We start from the raw sequence: 19,344 nt of genomic DNA on the forward strand, positions 1-19,344 counted from the left end.
AAGCCTTCCGTTCTTTCTTCTGGGAAAACCTATGCCTTCCTCATTTTCATATGCTCTCTGTTTCGTTATTCATTCTACACACACAGAAACGTAGAATATTTTGCTTCGTACCAATCATATTAATTGAGATAACTTTCGTGAATTCGTAAAATGTTGATTTGGTAGCAATGAAGCTTTGTTACGTTGTTTGAAAACAAAGTTATCTGGGAATAAATAAATTTAATACTGCAACTATTTTATGCATTCTTGCGTGTAACGGATTGTATTAATACTATCGTATTTTGGAATTTATGCTGCGAAGTTGCTGATGAAATTATATTGACTTCATGCGTTTTGGAATTAATCGCTCTTTGTTATGGCTGGCGGTCATTTTGTGTTCAGAATAGTGGCGGTAAATTTATGTGGTCATTTCTAGTAAACTTTGAGATTTAAACTGATATAAGTGATAGTCTATGGTATTTTTATGTCATGAAATTATATTAGACATTGCATCAAAAGTAAAAAAATGAAAGAAAATTAAAAAATACATTTATCTTATTAAATCAAATGTGGTACAAAATCACTCTCCATCTGCAATAACTAACCACTGCTTTTGTATAGAGAAGATTGAAAAAACATTTACCCAGAATTTTTTTTCAATCTCCCATTTCATACAAGTAACATTCTGTGCAACTTTTACGTAATCGAATCCGCCATCCAAAGCAAAAGTAAATACGAAAGCAGAGTAAAGCGGAGGTAAGTAAAATCGCAAGCAAAGCCCATTTAAACAATCACTGTTCCTAGAAGAATGGAAAGCATCGAAACGCCGGATTGGTGGCAATGCGAAAGTCGTAAAGGAGGTAAAGCAAGCCACGCAGATAAAGAGAAGTTTCGATACAAAGAATGGTTCTATTCGATGCAGAAGAAGCACAAACGGCAAGAACGAATAAAGGAAGTTGAGAGAAATCTAAGACTCGTGTTCCAAGATCCTCGGTACTTTTGCGCCATGAATTTTCGTAAAAGCCTCGAATTGCCTCAAGACCAGGATCGCGCGGATAAAAGGCCATTTGAATCGTCTATTCTCGTGTTCTATCTACGGCCGCTTCTATTTCGACGTCGCGGATCTTCTTGTACGTTTGCTTCGTCGACTGTCGACTCCGCGAAATGCTCGACGAGTAGGAAAATTTTTCAATCTAACGCTTACTACAGGAATATGCGATCTTTCGACGATTTAAACGAGCTTCGCCACGATGCTTCAATTTGTCTTCATGTTTACGGATATATTCGCCACGGATACAAATATTGAAGATTTTACGTATTCGAACTTTCGAGCTGGATTTACGGTACCTCTCAAAATGATGAATCTTACATTTTTTTTATTTTTAAATTGTTTTTAAATTAAACTTGTTGATTAAGAAGTTTTGAATCATTATATAAGTTAGTTTATGTACTATCGATTTATTTGTTTTTATGTCTCAGTTTGAATTTCAGTATAGATGGCTGTAAGTCTAGGGTTAATAGTACGTAATTATTAATCTCTAAAGCAGGGCTGAACAGCACAATGTGTGACAATGCAGTTCTCAAAGCGAGTATATAGGAACAAAGTTTTTGTTTAAATTATTTTTACCAAAGATATGATATACTTTAACTTTGATAATTTACTTTTTTCGAAAATTCACAAAATATGTAATTTTCAAATGTTACAATATCGTGTATTAGTGCAAATAGGTGCTCCCATGGTGCCTAAACTTGGTTACCTTTTATTTACATGTAATGTACTTTTGTGGGATTTGTTAATACTCTTATGAAACGTGGTGAAGGCAAAAAAGTGCGAATCAGAACATATGAAAACGATCGTTCAATTGGAACGGTGAACGAGGGAGTAAGTAGAGGGTGCCACTATAGTTGCGCTGTGTAATCTACGACATTCGCGAAAGCCACTATAGTGGATCGTCGTACAGAGAGATGGTACGAATGCAACTATAATGGCGCGTCGTGCCTAAGAGGTTAAACAAGCTTTTTAAAATGCTATAAGACCCATTCAAAAAGTAAAAATTTGCTTTCCTTCTAATTTAAAAACGCATAATAATCTTTGTACAATATACATACATCTTAATGCACCCATATTCAGAAATAAATTGATTAACTCCATTCCAAATTTCAATTTTATTAACCAAATTGTTACACGAACCTTTGCATAAAAAACTGGGTTTCAAACGTTTAAATAATGTCGGGGAATATTTTCTGAGCGATTTCTGCTGTTTCAACGAAACAAGGTCCATCATCATCAATCGTATCGTACAAAAACTTTGTCCTCGAAATCAAATGGAAACGAAACAATGAATCTACATGCGTTCATGAGTGTTCAAAAGCAACGAGGAAATGCAGAATATCGAGAGTTTCTCTGAATCTTTCATCAAAACATACGAATCAAAACATATGAAAATGATCGTTCAATTGAAACGGTAAGCGAGGGAGCAAGTTGAGGATGCCACTATAGTGGAGCAGTGTAATCTAACGACACTCGCGAGAGCCATTATAATGGCGTCGTGCCTAAGAGATTAAGTACGAAAGAATAATTGAAAAGACTTATATTATCTTCAAAATATAAATTCTAGCCATATACTATAACTCTAGAAACATTTGTTAAGTACATACTCCGTTTCTTATTTAATTCCATTCGATTAAAATTGAACAAGCAAATATGATCCATAAATAAACCTTAACAATAAACCTTCATTCCTCATTTACGGGAACACGCAATTTTCAAATGATCTGACAATTAATAAAACCTTGCGATCATAATAATCCCTTTATTTGCAAAATAATTTAATTCGAGATATCGTGAGAGAAAATTGGTTGAGAAACGTTGAATCAGCGTTAAATAAGAAGTATCAAGGTTTTGAAATTTGATGGATAGCGCAAGATATCGTTTGAAGAGTTATTAAAGCGGAAGATGAGAGATTCGAGACATTCTTAAGGGAAATGAAACGCTGGCTGATTATCACTTGCGGTGAATCTCTAGCAGATTTATCGTCAAACTGTCTGGAATTATAAATTTTCGCAAGGAGATATTTGCGGTAAGATAAATGCAAAGTTTCGGACGAACCGGTTATTTCCCGTGATTTCTACGAAAGTTTCTTTGAACTCCTTTTAAGACCATCTGTTTGTACAGCCGGAGAAAAATTCGAGAAATTATTTTACATGGTTTCGGGTGTTCTCGTGGGAACATACATTTTATTCAACTTGAAAATTAATTCACCATTCGGTATTAACACGTATAACTTTCATTAGAAATGATGTTCACCACTCAAAAATAATGCATTATTAATATTTTATACATTGCTATATTTGTATACAATTCTAACTACAAATTCATAGACTTATAGATTATTATTAAAAATGGACATTAAACCAGTTTAAAATTGTTCAAATTTTAATAATTGTACATTTTGAAAGTTTGTCGATTTGGAAATATATCCGATGTCAGTTCGTACGTTCAAATTGAGAGACTCTATGTCATAGCAAAAATTTTAATGACCAGCATGAAATTTTGTTTATAAGCGAGATAAAATTCGCACTACGTGCTGAACACTCGGCTGAAGTCGTATTTATTGGGCGAAGTCGGAGTTCGATTGATTGGAGATTTATTTACAGTGTCGGAAAACTGTCGACGCGATTTATACGCAATTTTGCGGAGATTGTGATTTGTTGAGTTTCCGGTTGGACAACCGGATTCCAGATTTTGCATAAAGTTGATCGAACAGGATTTGCTTGTCCTTGTTCAGCGGGTGTATTTGTTTCACGGTTTATTCGGAGAATTGATATTGGAAACGACCATTTGTTCGTGCTTCGTTCTTCGTCAATTCGTGGTGGCTCCTAGATAGTTTCATTATTAGTCTTCCTTTGATTACTTGTTTTTTCAAGTAACTCGATATAATAACCGAGTTAGGACCACTATTTTCAGCATTTTTCACGTTTTCCGTAAAATTAAAAGGCCTGTTAATGATATAATTTATTAGCTACCATGATACACTACTACTGTACATAATATTATTAACACACGTTAATATCTTGTATTTCCACCCTTTGCTTTGGTCACAGCTTCCGGCATGCTCTGTATACATCACATGCTTTATATCTTCATTATTTTCCCAAATATCTGTAATTCTTTTCAACTCGGATAATGTGGTTGGAGAGTTGTAAACTAGTCTTTTGAGTAGGCAGACATTTTCTATGGCATTCAAATTTCACCTGACGCGCTATCGATACTCGAGCCTAACGTAAACGTTCGCACGACCCTCAATCGCTCTTCACCCACACAATTTATTATCACGATAACAAATTGCTAAGTATATGTTATCAACGTATTTAGTAATAATTTTGCATGACCCAAGACAATTTTCCATATACGACATAATGTTATAGTCATAAAAGTGAAATTTTCGTACGTGGTCGTAATTCGAAGGACTTATTTTCCTAACAGGAAGATTGTAAAATAAAATATTTATACCAAAAGGCTGACCACTATATTTGTTTTACTCTCTCACAGAAAATGTTCTCCTCTGGAAGCTGTTCATATTCACCACACGATATTCGAACAATCATTTACCGAAGTAACTAAATAAACTATGCATCTAATATTTCGTGGCGAGAATGCAAGATCAAAATTTCGAACTCGTTACTCGTAAACCACATTAATATTCCCGCATTTATTCCGCGTACAAATAATCCCCTTCAAATCGTTCTGCGCAAACGGAGGAAAATTTCAAACAAAATTATTAATATGGTATTTATTGCGGATTCATCCTCAAAGCTGGACACGGAAATCGTTGGTAGAATAATCTTCAACGATCTCGTCGTCCAATTCGAGTTTCTAGTGGAAACCCCGCTAATGGTGATTAACAGGAGTCTCTTTTGGTATTGCAAAATATTACGAGTTATTTCTATAATTCGGTTCTGAAAACGTTGCTTCACGAATGCTTTATTACAGAAATTTTTTACGGAATTGAGGATAGTTTTGATATAATTGATGTTGCAGGAGTATGAGGGTGTAAGAGTAGAAGAATATAAGGGTTTAGAAATTCATATTCTTTCCACATTTCTGAATTTTCAAATTTCTAAAATTTTAAATTACTACATTTTTTAATTTACAAATTACCAAATGTTTTAATTCGCAAATTTCCAAATTTCAAAAGCTAAAAATTTCAAGATTATAAAATTAAAAATATCAAAATTTAAAAACTCCAAAATTCCTCAAATTCCATAAATTCTTTAAATTCTCCAAAATTCCCCAAAATTGCCAAATTTCAAAATACAAAAATTCCCCAAAATTGCCTGAATTACTCAAATTCACTAAATTTCCCAAGTCTCAAGTCCCCGAATCCTGAAATCTCAACATTTTGAAATTCCCAAATTTCCAAATTCCAAAATACCAAAATTCCCAAATTCCCAAATTCCCAAATTTCGAAATTCCGAAATTCCCAAATTCCCAAATTCCCAAATTCCCAAATACCCAAATTCCCAAATTCCCAAATTCTCAAATTCCCAAATTCCCAAATTCCTAAATTCCTAAATTCCCAAATACCTAAATTCCTAAATTCCTAAATTCCTAAATTCCTAAATTCCTAAATTCTGAAATTCCAAACTTCTCAAATTCCTAAATTTTCAAATTCCAAATTTCTCAAATTCCAAAATTCCCAAATTCCCAAATTCTGAAATTCCCTATGTCCCAAATTCCCGAATTCCCAAATTTCTAAATTCCCAAATTCCCCAAATTCCCTAAATTCCCCAAATTCCCAAATTCCCAAATTCCCAAATTCCCAAATTCCCAAATTCCCAAATTCCTAAATTCCCAAATTCCCAAATACCTAAATTCCTAAATTCCTAAATTCCTAAATTCCTAAATTCTGAAATTCCAAACTTCTCAAATTCCTAAATTTTCAAATTCCAAATTTCTCAAATTCCAAAATTCCCAAATTCTGAAATTCCCTATGTCCCAAATTCCCCAAATTCCCTAAATTCCCCAAATTCCCCAAATTCCCAAATTTCAATAATTCCAAATTTCCCCAAATTTTCAACCCCTTAAATCCCTAAATACCCAAATATCGATGTTCCCAAGTCCCAAAATCCCTACTCCCTCTATCTCCCAATCCCTCCATGTCTAACCATCCCTAGTCCCTCAGAACATCGCAAACGTCGCGCAAGGTCCTCATCCCCTGCAAGAACAACAGACCCAAGCGCACTGTGACTCATCGCGTTAAATTACAACAATGGAAAAGCACAGCGAAAGCGAACAATGTAATTCCACGGCTAAAACGTTCGTTGGCTTCTCCTCGAGTTAGCGAGAAACGACGAAAGAAAGGGTTGCATTCGAGACTCGGCAGCGAGTTCTTAACAATGTCTCGTGCACGGGGTGCTCGCCCGTACAATTGCATTTTGTCGTTTAGACCAAGTGCTCGTAAAAATCGCCTGGTTTTTTTCCTTACAGCCAAGCAACCGTAACTTTCCGAGCTACTCGTCTCTACTCTCTGGCCAGTCTCTTTCCGTGCCATTTGCTTCTATAGACACCGTGGACAGTATGTATGAACGCGGGATTGCAATCTTCGCGGAACACGCCAACGAAACGGGGTTAACAAGATCAACGTGGCCGCGAAGTGTTACCGAGAGCAGGCGAAATTTTCACGTTTTCCTGCCGAATTGTTGTCCGTTGCAAATTACTCCATCAACACGGCCAATTGAAACTTAATTGCGTTTAGCTGCTGCTGCTGAGATTGCTCGCTGACGAACCTACCGAGACAGCTTTCGCTGCGATTAATTTTATCTAGATAAAACATTTGGTGCTTCGATATTTTATGGTTTCGGATACTTTTGACGATTTCTATACTGTGCAATTTTGTGGATAATGAACTATCGATGGTGTGAAATTTTTTGTACCTTCGAGTCTTCATTTATTAGATTGTGACGAATTATACAATAGAATCTGTTGACTGAAGTGGAAGATAAAAATGTCTGACATAATTGAATGTCAGTGTCTTTTATGGCATCAATGTGAAGCGTGAAACGTGTCAATATTCTTAACAGAAGAAGATTGATGGTCAATTACAGAATTTGTTGGCTGAAGTAGACGATAGAAATGTCTGACATAATTGAACGTCAAAGGTATCTCTTATAACATCAATGTGAAGCGTGAAACGTGTCAATATTCTTAACAGAGAAAGACTGATAGTCAGTTACAGAATCTGTTCACAGAGGTAGATGTCTGACATAATTGAGTCAAACGTGTCAACGTATTATATGTCGATAAAACTTTACCTTAATTTATACTGTATCTTATATTTGTTATATCTTGAAGAAAACTAATTCTACGGCAGTCAATATATTTAACGTTGATTAAATATAACACAGAGCAAGCGTAAAATTTCGACAGAGGACCAACGTGTTACTCAATCGGGCGTACAAAGGTAAAATGTTAAGCAAACCCCGTCGAAATCGGGTTTTTTCCTCGCGCCTTCGTAACTTTATCGACAATCAAGGAAAATTGAATTGTCCGCGAACAAAAAAAGGTGCGAGCGAGCAGGTGTAAATTTTTATAGGAGCCATTGTGGATGACGGGCGAAAAAAGAGAAGGTAGGGGATGCGACGAGAGTGTCAGAGAAATACAGCTTGAGCGTGAAATCTGAATCGCGACCCAAGTCGATAACACTTTGCATAAAATATGCTGAAATTTACTTAAGTGGATTCCCATATTTCGCGGAAGCATCCAATACCGAACCAGAAGAAATACAGGGGTTCTGCATCGAACGTTTTTACGGCCGGCAAAAAAACAGATGGAAATGCAGTTGAAAGCTGGTTCGCGTATTACTAGCACTCTTTGTTCGCTATTAGGAAAATATCCTAAATCTTGTATTATTTCAAATTTATCAAATTCTTATTTGATACTTGTGCAAAATTATTATATTATTAGCTTATGACGACATAATTATTATGTGATCAATTTCAGCAGAAATGTATGAATTCGGCGATATATGTAGAGGTTTTGAAATATTGGAATTTTGAGATATAGCAATATAGGTATTTGGAAACATTATCTAACTACTGTAGGATCAAGTTAAGGAGAGATATATGAATTCGGCGATGTATGTAGAGGTTCCGAAATATTGGAATTTTGAGATACAACAATATAGATATCTATGAAACATCATGCAATTACTATAGGATCGAGTTAAGGAGGGATTTATGAATTCGGCGATATATGTAGAGGTTCCGAAATATTGGAATTTTGAGTTATAACAATATAGATATCTATGAAACATCATCTAAATACTATAGGATCAACTTAAAGATAGATATATGAATTCGGCGATATATGTAGAGGTTTCGAAATATTGGAGTTTTGAGATATAGCACCATAGGTGGTATCTAGAAACATCATCTAACTACTATAGGATCACCTTAAGAACAGATACATGAATTCGGCGATATATGTAGAGAATTCGGGATATTAGATTTCTGAGATATAGCAATACAGGCAATTGGGAATTTAGGAATCTAGTAATCTAAAAACATATAAAATTTCCAAATTCACAATTTCCCAAAGAATTTTCCCCAAATTTCCCTAATTTAGAATTACCTCTTTCCAAATTCCCAAACGTTCAAATTGCCGAATAAAAAATAGTGAAACACCAAAATTACTATTTGTATTTAAAGATAAACTCGAAGCTCCAAGATTTGATTAACCAGCAAGATGTTTACGACAGCGATTCCTCGCAGCGAGGGAAGCAACGATTTTTCTAGTTTATGGTGATTCGAGCGTGAATCATGGTTAACGTTGGGCATCGTGAGGGTACATGTTCGACGGTACGCCGAGATAACGACTGGCAGAAGATTACGAGGGAGTTTCGCAGGACGCAGTAAAGCGAATTCGACGAAGAAACAAGGAAGGAAGTGTGTCGGTCTCGGTGGATCCTCGAGGGTCCTTTTCTCTCGGCTTTATGGTGCCAACAGTGCTTGAGCAACGACTTAGTTTCCGTGTGCATGCACTTGGACTTTGGGACTATAATTTATCTGACGATTTCGGCTTTTACCATCGTGTAAACCGACACGCCTTGTTATTTGATTCGGGACGACAAAGGGAAACGTTAACGGGGCTAAGTAATATTAACGGACAAATCTTCAACCCTGTACTTGCTATATGCGCTTGCTTACCGTTCAGACTGCAGTGGAAACTCTATGAATTTTTAAATTAGTGTTCTCATTCGCTGTTATTTGTAAATCATTTTTATTTAATAATTTGGGGTTTTAAGTATTGTTGTTTCGCTTTGGGCGAATGGAACTGGTAATTGCGAAAACTACAATTGTGATATTAGGAATTTCAATATGCAGAATTGCAACGTTTCGAATTGTAATTTTCCATATTTCAATATGTGGAATTGTAGTATATGGACTTCCAATACATGGAATTCCAATATGTGGAATTCGAACTTCCCGAATTCCAATATGTAGAATTCCAACTCTCCAAATTCCAATATGTGGAATTCCAACATTCCGAACTCCAATATGTGAAATTCAAACCTTCTGAATTCCAAGATATGGAATTCCATTATATAGAATTCCAATATGTGGAATTCCAACTCACCGAATTCCAATATGTGCAATTCCAGCATTCCGAATTCCAATATGTGGAATTCCAAAGTTTCGAATTTCAATATGTGGAAATCCAACATTCCGAATCCCAATATGTGGAATTCCAACTCTCCGAATTGCAATATGTGGAGTTCCAGCTCTCCAAATTGCAATATTTGGAATTCCAACTTTTCGAATTCCAGTATGTGGAATTCCAGCTCTCCGAATTCCAATATGTGGAGTTCCAACATTCCGAATTCCAATATGTGGAATTCCAACTTTTCGAATTCCAGTATGTGGAATTCCAACTTTCCGAATTCCAATATGTGGAATTCCAACTCTCCGAATTGCAATATGTCGAATTCCAGCTCTCCGAATTCCAATATGTGGAATTTCCAATATTCCGAATTTCAATATGTTTAATTCCAACATTCCGAATTCCAAGATATGGAATTCCAATATGTAGAATTCCATTGTACAGAATTCCAATGTACAGAATTCCATTTTTCCGGATTCTAATATTATGAATTCCAACCTTCCAAGTACCACTATTGTGAATTCCAGTATTCCAAATACCAGTATTGTGAATTCCAATATTCCTCATTCCAGTCTTATGAATTCTAACATTCCAAATTCTTGTATTGTGAATTCCAACATTCCACATTGTAGTGTTGTGAATTCCAGTATTTTAAATTTCAATCTAATATCTCTAATATCCCACAATTTCACCATTTCCAATTCCTACCTCTCAAATTAAAAGATCTCGAATTCTATTACCCAGTTCCAAACCAAGTAAATATTTCCCAACTCCATAATCTCTCTAATTCCAACCTTCCTCAATTCCAATATCTTAAACCAAAAAAACTGAGCCATCCAATACATCAAAGTAACAACCCCACAATACGAGTACGAAACCCCGAACCAAAACAGGGTAATACTACTATCTTCGCAATGAACTAATTCAAGATGAACCTACGCATCCCATCGCACAAACTCGATGGTTTGCAAATTAGTAACATACAGTCGGATGTCCGGTTCGCTCGTTGGAGGTCGTGCTTGATGAAACTGGATTTTCTATGCACGTAGCGGCAAAGTCAAGCTCAGCCCTTGGAACGTCTCGCAAATGTTCGCGTCGAAACGCTGACGCAGCGAAATTAATTCTTGATGGCACATACGTCCCCGTGTATCACGGAACGCAAACACATCCCGTTACGTAATTCGAAGTCCGTTTAATTCGCCAACCATGAATGCCGTTTCTCTGTTTCGCGACGTTTCTACCAGCAACGATTTCCGTTTCACCGTGTGCACGAGATGCTGCTCCTCTTCAGTTTCGGTGTTTCTCTCTTGTCAGAGGTCATCTTGTCGAGTTCCATGGAATGGAAAAACTTAGATTACCGCATTTATCTGCGCACTGGCCTTTATCCCGTTTCTTTCATTCTCTTCTCTCGTCGTATCCCCTTTCACGTTCGGTCGCGTTCGACTCGGATTCACCTATGTATTTCCAACCATTTTATGAGATTCTTCTGGTTCATCTTTCCGCTCTTTTTACTGCAGTCACGTCATATAACGTCCTTCGCAGACTCTACTGTCCTCCTTTGTGATCCTGACTATTTCTTTGCCAAATTCGACGATCTTTAAACTCTTTGTGATCTCGTCGAAGAATTTTTATTATGGAAATACTGGGGTACGTCAGGTATTCTAGGTTTTAATTTGGTTCGCTTATGGTCACTTGGTCGGTGCTTTTTACTGGATGGTTTATTGAAATTTTTTATTTTTAAGTAAGGAGATTTGGGGGTCTGAGGATTTATCAAGTTAAAAATTAAAAAATTTAGTAATTCATGGATTTAGGAGCAACTTCATCAAACTAGAACTTCATAATTTCTAATTCTCCTAATTTTTCATACTCACATGTCATCAACCCACACACGTCATTAACAACAAAGCATAACACAGTGTCTATTACAGACAACAATAAATATTACAAAATATAACCCAACAAAATTAACAATAAAATATCACATAATGTACTAAAGTCTTCTCTTGAAGAACTCTCTTCGATTTCCAGAAGTTCCATCGCCATATATATTTCTTTTACACGCTGTTCTCCATCGTTTATATCGATATGTATGTACCCATACATATACTCTTGTCTCTTTCTCCTCTTAAAAGATCTTTCTTCTTACTTTTCCACTTGCCGTTCCTTCGTATCGTTCATCGTTATCCTGCAGTCACACTAGCCAGAGACATAAAGGAAAGTTTCGAGGATGCCGAGGATTCTTCTTCCTTCGATTCCGTGGATTTTTCTCGTTCCCTTTCAAACTCTTCCGTTTCTTGGCCACCCACAGATTTACGACCAGCAACTACGTACTTTGGAACGGTAACTCTAAAAAAAGTTTTCTTCTTCGCGCGCTCAGTCGGTTCGGAGATGTGTGCTTAAGAAAAGAGCAGAACTAGCACTTCGAACGAATCATGTTCCCTTAAAATCTTAACCATACACTTATATTTGTTCTCCTATTTCTTTTTCTATATTCTACACTTTCTTACTGGAATCAATATTCCCTTCTACGATTAAATTTTTAAAATGTTAGATAGCACACTTTCTTATCAATTTATAAACCCTAATAATAAGCTGAAATTATAGAAAATAATAACAAAGATAAAAATAAATATAACTGTGCAACTTGCAAAATGCAAACCAGTGAATTTATCGCAAATTGAGCAGTCTACATATTTATCGAAAGTTAACAGGAATATACAGAAAGTTTATTCGAAAAATATGAATTTATTTGACATTGAGAGAGGCAAAAATAAATAGCAATTTAACTGCCGAATCTGCAAAATGAAGATCAGTAATATTCGGAAATGTACCCATGTTTATTTATGTATAATTACTTGAAATAATACACGTTTGTGAAGTTTGATCGCAAATTTGTTGGATCTATACATTTATCGAACGTGTAGTTAACAAGATTACCAACGCGAAAGATTTATTCGATGATAAATGAAGATCAGTAATATACAATGTAGCAATGTCTATAAATATTTACTTTATTGCCGTAAAAACTGGACAGAATATATACACTTCTGAAGTTTGATAACAAATTCGTAGAACATCCTATACATTTATCGAGCGCGCAATTACCAAGATTGCAGTCGTAGAAAGTTTAGCCAAGAATTGTAAATTTGTATGTAACCTGTAGAAACACATTCTTTATTGACGTATAGACTGGAGACAATATATGTATACTTCTGAAGTTTGATAACAAATTTGTAGAACATCCTATACATTTATCGAACGTGCAATTACCAAGATTGCAGTCGTAGAAAGTTTAGCCAAGAATTGTAAATTTGTATGTAACCTGTATAAACACTTACTTTATTGACATATAGACTGGAGACAATATACACTTCGGATGTTCGATCACACATTTGTAGAATGTCCTACACATTTATCGAGCGTGCATTTAACAAGATTGGAGTCGTAGAAAGTTTAGTCAAGAATTATAAATTTATATGTGCCCTATATAAACACTTACTTCATTGACCTATAAACTACAAACGATATATACTTCTGAATTTCCATCACAAATTTGTAGAGCACCCTACAAATTTATCGAGCGTGCAGTTAACAAGATTACAAACGTACAAACTTTACTCAAGAAGTGTGAATTAATTCGTCATTTAAAGAAACGCAAAGTTGGAACGTGGTAGGAGGTTGATAAATAGGTTCGCAAAACGTCCGACTTTACCCTACTTCCGAGACAAAGAATTCTTCGATGTTCTGTCGTACAAGAGAAGAATTTATATTTGTTAGAGCCTTAATGGCCCGTCATTATTCGTTCGATACCCCCTGAACTGGCAAGCAACTTCTTTCAGCTCGATGGAAAATGTAGAACACGATTTCTTGCGTATCGTTGTTCCCTTTTGATCTCGATCTTACTTCTATCGTTCGCATAACTTTCGACCGAATTGCACCGTTCGAGAATCGTGTATAGCATCGGTACGCCTTACTTCGTGATCTTCAATCGCGACTTCGGAATTGCTATACTTTTCAACTATTCTTTGGACGCGTTCATTTGAACATTTATTTTTGGGTTTATTTTCAGTATCTTTTCGATTGGGGTACGTTGGACGGTGTGATTATAGAAAGGGTGAGATAAGGGTGCTTTAGGCGAAGGTGATATAATATGATATATGCAAGGGTATTGTTTTTTTGGTGGATAGTGGTGGAATGATGTTATGGATGTGGGTTTGGGCATTTGGGTATTTTGAGATTTGAAATTCACTACTCAGAGATTTTGAAGATATCGAATTTGGGGTGTTTGGAAATTTCAAGTGTAGAAATATAGAAACTTAGAAAAATTGAAGCATTAATTATTAGGGTGCGAAATTTGGTAATTAAGGAATTTGGAGATTTCGAAATTTAAATAATTGGAAATGGACGCGTCTCACGAAAAAATTATAGGTTAAGATATTCAATACTTCTATTCAAAACATTTTTAACCAGCGTGCTCGATGAAGATTTCCTTACAAATTCGTGGTACCAAAGTGTTGCAAGCAACACGTGTGTTTCGGTGTCCTCAGAGGATGAAAACAAAGCTCCGTTATTTAGTCGTTGGCGGGAAAATCTCAGACGCAACAGTATTTCGCGTTTTCGCCTCGTTCCCCATGCGAATTGCACTTTTAAGAGGGTATCGGAGATCGTATCGTTGCAACAGCTAGTTAAGAGTTTGATTGTACGAGAAACATTTCGTTTTCACGATCAGATAAACAGTCGTTTTCGAGTCTGTTACAATCGCAAACGATCTTCTTCGAATAATTTTTGGCTGCGATAAAAATTAGTGAAAACGATGCAAGGTTTCTTTTGATTTGAAAACTGATATACCTGTTTAAATTTATTTAATTTGAATGTTTCTGTTGTAATAAAGAACAGTGAAATTCAATATAAAATGAAATTAATTGCACGGTAATGAAGTTGGTCATGTGATACTACATTAATAAACCAATTTACAATACTACGAATATTGTATTTCCACTTACGAAACATTTATGTCATTTAAAACTGAAAATTCTCCTTTCAGTTGTATATTGACGTTTAGTTATTTTAATCGAGTACACGATTACGATCATTAATTAGTTTTCATTTGAACATTGTTAATGTGAAGCAGACAGTAGAGATACTTCACATGTTACAAAATATCAATTTCGATTTAACTTGTGTTTTAAAAACATAATTACTCATATAGTATTATCAGTTCAGGCAATTTAGTTTTGTAAAATTTTACCTCACTTTTGTAATAGAAATGCTTCGAGCTAATTTCAGAAGAGGGATTAAAAGAAACATATTTTGTTGCTAGGAATTTATAAAAAGAATAGGAGATAATACAGGAAGATTAACATTAACCGAAATGTATATAAAAGACGAAATACAACGACGAAAAAATTCGCAGCTGTTATTCATAATTTAATCCTGCGCAGTTTATAGCTCTGTCGTGCTTTCCTTAATCACCTGTATTTTCACAAAAAACTGTTACGGTCTTCATTTTTAAAACACTATTTTTCCGGTTTAAACAGAGTTTTCTGCCACGTATGAATATTTTAGAGCAAATGCGATTTAACTATAAAATTCTCGTGTTAGAGGATTTAATAATTAAATTATTTCAATAGCCTCTTGTTTCAAATTAATTCTACCTTTATTCCAACGAAGTGAACGATTTTTTAAAATTGATTATGACATTAAATGGATTCAAATAATTTGTTAGTTTAAATTCATATTTATAGTATTATTTCAAATATTTCTTACCTTACTTCAAATAAAATAATATTATATATTTAATAAATAACAAAGTAATCTCAAACGATTATTACCTCATTTCAAATAAATATTAGTTTCATTTCAAATAATTATTAATTGCCTTATTTCAAAGAAAATACGCTTCATCCAAGGATTAAATTAAGATCATTGTTTTTCCGTTTTATTATAAAAGATCTATTCCCGGAGTAATCGCTTAAGAAGGATGATCGTCTTAAAGTAGATTCATGCTTAAAAACACCGACGAGCAATAAAACATCCCGCAGTTCCATTTGCAAATATATTTTACAAAAGAACAAATACGCTTTTTACGATTCTTCAAGAATGTTCAGTGAACCAAACAGCTTCTTACGTCGTAATAAGACTGAAGTCGGATCGAAGACTGTTGTAAACGACGTGAAGCAAAACAAGATTGCCTCGAAAATAAAAGAACTATTATTGAAATTCTATTTTAACGACATCGGTGCATTCTTGTCGCCGAAGAGTATCGATTGTTGAAAATGTATAGCTGCACGGAAATTGCATAATAATTCAGTTCATTGAATTCGTTACTGGTACATTGAACGAGAAGGACAGAAACGATTCTATCGATAGGGTAATTCACATTGTAATTTCTGCAATTATCCGGTGGTTATAATCCGTCCCTTTTTATGGCTTATGCGTGGTTGCCTGGATGTAATTACAAAACGGCAATTGCTTGGTTATTTATCGGGGCGAATTAATTTAAAATGGAAGATTGAATTTCAAGCAGGCGTTTATGAAAGAGTTGAAAATTATAGTTAGCTTCAAATCACAATTTCAGAAATTTAAAACCTTGCTTTAGGATTCATTTGTCGGGTGCGTCGTTCACACTAATCATAGCTACGATATTAAAGCAGGGGAAAAGAATTGAGTTATGGCAATTTTATAGTCAGCTATTCTTACGCATGCAAATATTTGGATATAATTTGGACTCATTAAAAATTCCAGTAAGATTTAATACAAACAAAGTGTGAGTGCGTCACGTGTGCGTCACGTCTTGTTACAAGAGAAGGTATACAGGGTGTCTCACAATTAGCGTAGGTCCCTGAAATGAGAGATAGCTGACGTGATTTTGAATAAGATTTCCCTTTGCAAAAATGGGATTTGAAGCTTTGTTTCTGAATTATTAAGGAAAAACGCGAACCAATCAGCGTGAGGATTACACATGTGCAGACGCGAGAGCGACAGCTTCGGATAACGCGCAGTTATCCAACACGTGATAATCCAACACGTAGTAATGCAACGCGTGGTAATGCAACGCGTGATAATCCTACGCGTAGTAATCCAACGCGTAGTAATACAACGCGTAGTAATACAGCGTGTGGATATCCAACGCGTAGTAATCTAGCGCGTGCATATTCAACGCGTAGTAATTCAATGCGTAATAATGCAACGCGTGGTAATTCTAAGCGTAGGAATCTAATGCGTGGTAATCTAACGCGTAGTAATCCAGCGTGTGGATATCTAACGCGTAGTAATCCAGCGTGTGGATATCTAACGCGTAGTAATCCAGCACTTGGATATTCAACGCGTGTTAGTCCAACGCGTAGTAATGCAACGCGTGGTAATTCTAAGCGTAAGAATCTAATGCGTGGTAATCTAACGCGTAGTAATCCAGCGTGTGGATATCTAACGCGTAGTAATCCAGCGCTTGGATATTCAACACGTGTTAGTCCAACGCGTAGTATTGCAACGCGTGGTAATTGTAAGCGTAGGAATCTAACGCGTGGTAATCTAACGCGTAGTTAACCAACGCATATTAATCTAACGCGTAATAATCCTCGCGCTCTGATTGGTTCGTGTTTTTCCTTAATAATTTAAATACGTAGCTTCAAACCCCATTTTTACAAAAGGAAATCTTATTCAGAATCATCTCAGCACCCCCCATTTCAGGTGCCTACACTAGTTGTGAGGCACCCTATATAAAAAATAATAATATTTGAAATAAAATAAAGAATATCCTTATATTAATCTTGTGCTACTACTGTCACGCGCACGATCAAAATTATCGAAAACTTCGAACGCGTGACTCTACGGCGTTTTACGGCGATAGAGTTGGTTGGTTGTTAATAGATGAGAATACTGTTAACTTGGTAAATAACAATTTAATGTTCAAAAACACTTAAATTAGAAAAAAACAAGAATGTCTATGTGTTAAAGTGTACCGGATTCATGAATGTAAATGTTTAAATATAACTGTAGATTGTTTGGTCTCTACTGTACGGAAAACCTTTACTGTAGATAGTTTTCCGCGAGAGTTATGTACTGTGATAGAATGTATGTTTGCGAGTTCTTTACTGTTAGAAGGTAGGTTTGCGAAAGATCCTTCCGGACTTGTCCCGAAGAAGGAAAACTATGAAAAAAATGACAAAATGGGGAAACTGTCCTGATTGGCTTTGCTGTTTGCCAATAGTAATGCTTAAAAAAAGGACACCACCCTACCCCGTGCGCCCTTAGCGCGATCCGTGCGGAGTACGGTGGGCCTTGTGGGGGTGTGAGGAGAAATCGGACGTAAGACAGAATTTCCGTTGGGTTGTCAACAAGGGGACCTGGTTTATGTCTCCTAGGCCCTGTCCTCGGACCCTCAGGAAATTCACGTTTATGGCACTGGCAATTAGCTGTTGAGACCGTCGAGAGAACTTAGACATAGAAATCATAAATCTAAAAAATACAAAAGACTCTCAAAAACAGCTCTGGTACTTGCATGCCATGAACGCGCTAGCAACGTGCAGGCCAAATGTTAGTCCAGTGTACAAATTGCTAGCTGCCTTCGTGAAAAACAAAGTTGTAAATCTAAATTTTCTAAAGAAACTGTCGGAAACGCGATTTCTAATATGTACCGTGAAACAACTACATTCAGTGAATAATAGTTGTTACAATAAATATATAAAACTTCATAAATACCTTAACAAGAATAAAGCAAAAATATAATCGTTAATATTACATTTTTCAGTTAAACAATATGCTATAATTTTATTCCTTAAATAATAATTAATTGATGTAGAACTGAGATTCTTAGACCCCTTGGCAAAATAATTTTGACATGAACTTTACATCGTGCAAGACCTTCTATATCTGTCATTACTAAACTACTTATCAACCTAACTAAATTAATAAAAATTATGGGTTATAAATAATATTGTCCAAGATAGTTATACATTACTGTAAGAACCCCTGATTTACAACATAGAAGCAATTGAACGAAACAATACATTTCCAAGAATTTCCAATTTGTCTCCGTGTTCGGTCCGATACGACAGTCGTGTTTGTTTTGAATTTGGCAACGCGTACAATCGTGCTCCGGAATGTTGACGTGTCGGTACAGGAACGTTTCTCCTTGTAACTCGTTGTCAGTTTCCCGTGACGCGTTGCTCGAGTCGGACGCAAGACACGCGACATACTGTCGCGTTATTTCACCGGGAACCCGAAATGTGCGCGATATTTGCGTGTGTGGTTAGTGACACGATTGTGCTTTGTTCCAACGCAGCCGAATTGCAAGCATTCATCTATGTGCGCCAACAAGATGCCTCGGATAAGCTTGGAACGCTTCGAGAGACGACTGCTCTTCCCGGGGGCAACTTCTGCAACTGATGGTGAGTCCATTTATTTCTACAACGAGATTCTTCTCTGGCGATTAACTGTTTGACTTTTCCGGATATTTCGCAATCAGAGAAATTTTACGGTGCGATAATCACGTCCTCTGTAGACGAATTCGAAAATTATCGACGCGTTCTAATCGTCCACCATGTTGTAACACGTGACACTCACGGCTCATATTTATATATTGACATTCAATATTCGATTTATTTTTAATTTTTGTCTTTGTAGGATTGAATGTTGTTTAAGAGCGCAGGGTAGATTATTAAATTAATAGGTTAGGTTATGTGTGCAATCTGAAGTCTGTGTAT

General features: G+C 35.8%; 1 protein-coding gene across 1 annotated transcript in view; it reads left to right on the plus strand.

The window, feature by feature from the left end:
• The first annotated feature begins 18,669 nt into the window (after positions 1–18,669).
• Positions 18,670–19,344, plus strand: part of Phlpp (PH domain leucine-rich repeat protein phosphatase) — a 211,634-nt gene continuing 210,959 nt past the window's right edge. Inside the window, exon 1 of the mRNA XM_076530989.1 lies at positions 18,670–19,029. The gene's annotated coding sequence lies outside the window, so the exon portion shown is untranslated. The remainder of the gene's footprint in view (positions 19,030–19,344) is intronic.

Source organism: Megachile rotundata, chromosome 4, assembly GCF_050947335.1.
Source record: "Megachile rotundata isolate GNS110a chromosome 4, iyMegRotu1, whole genome shotgun sequence".
Taxonomy (NCBI): Eukaryota; Metazoa; Arthropoda; class Insecta; order Hymenoptera; family Megachilidae; genus Megachile; species Megachile rotundata.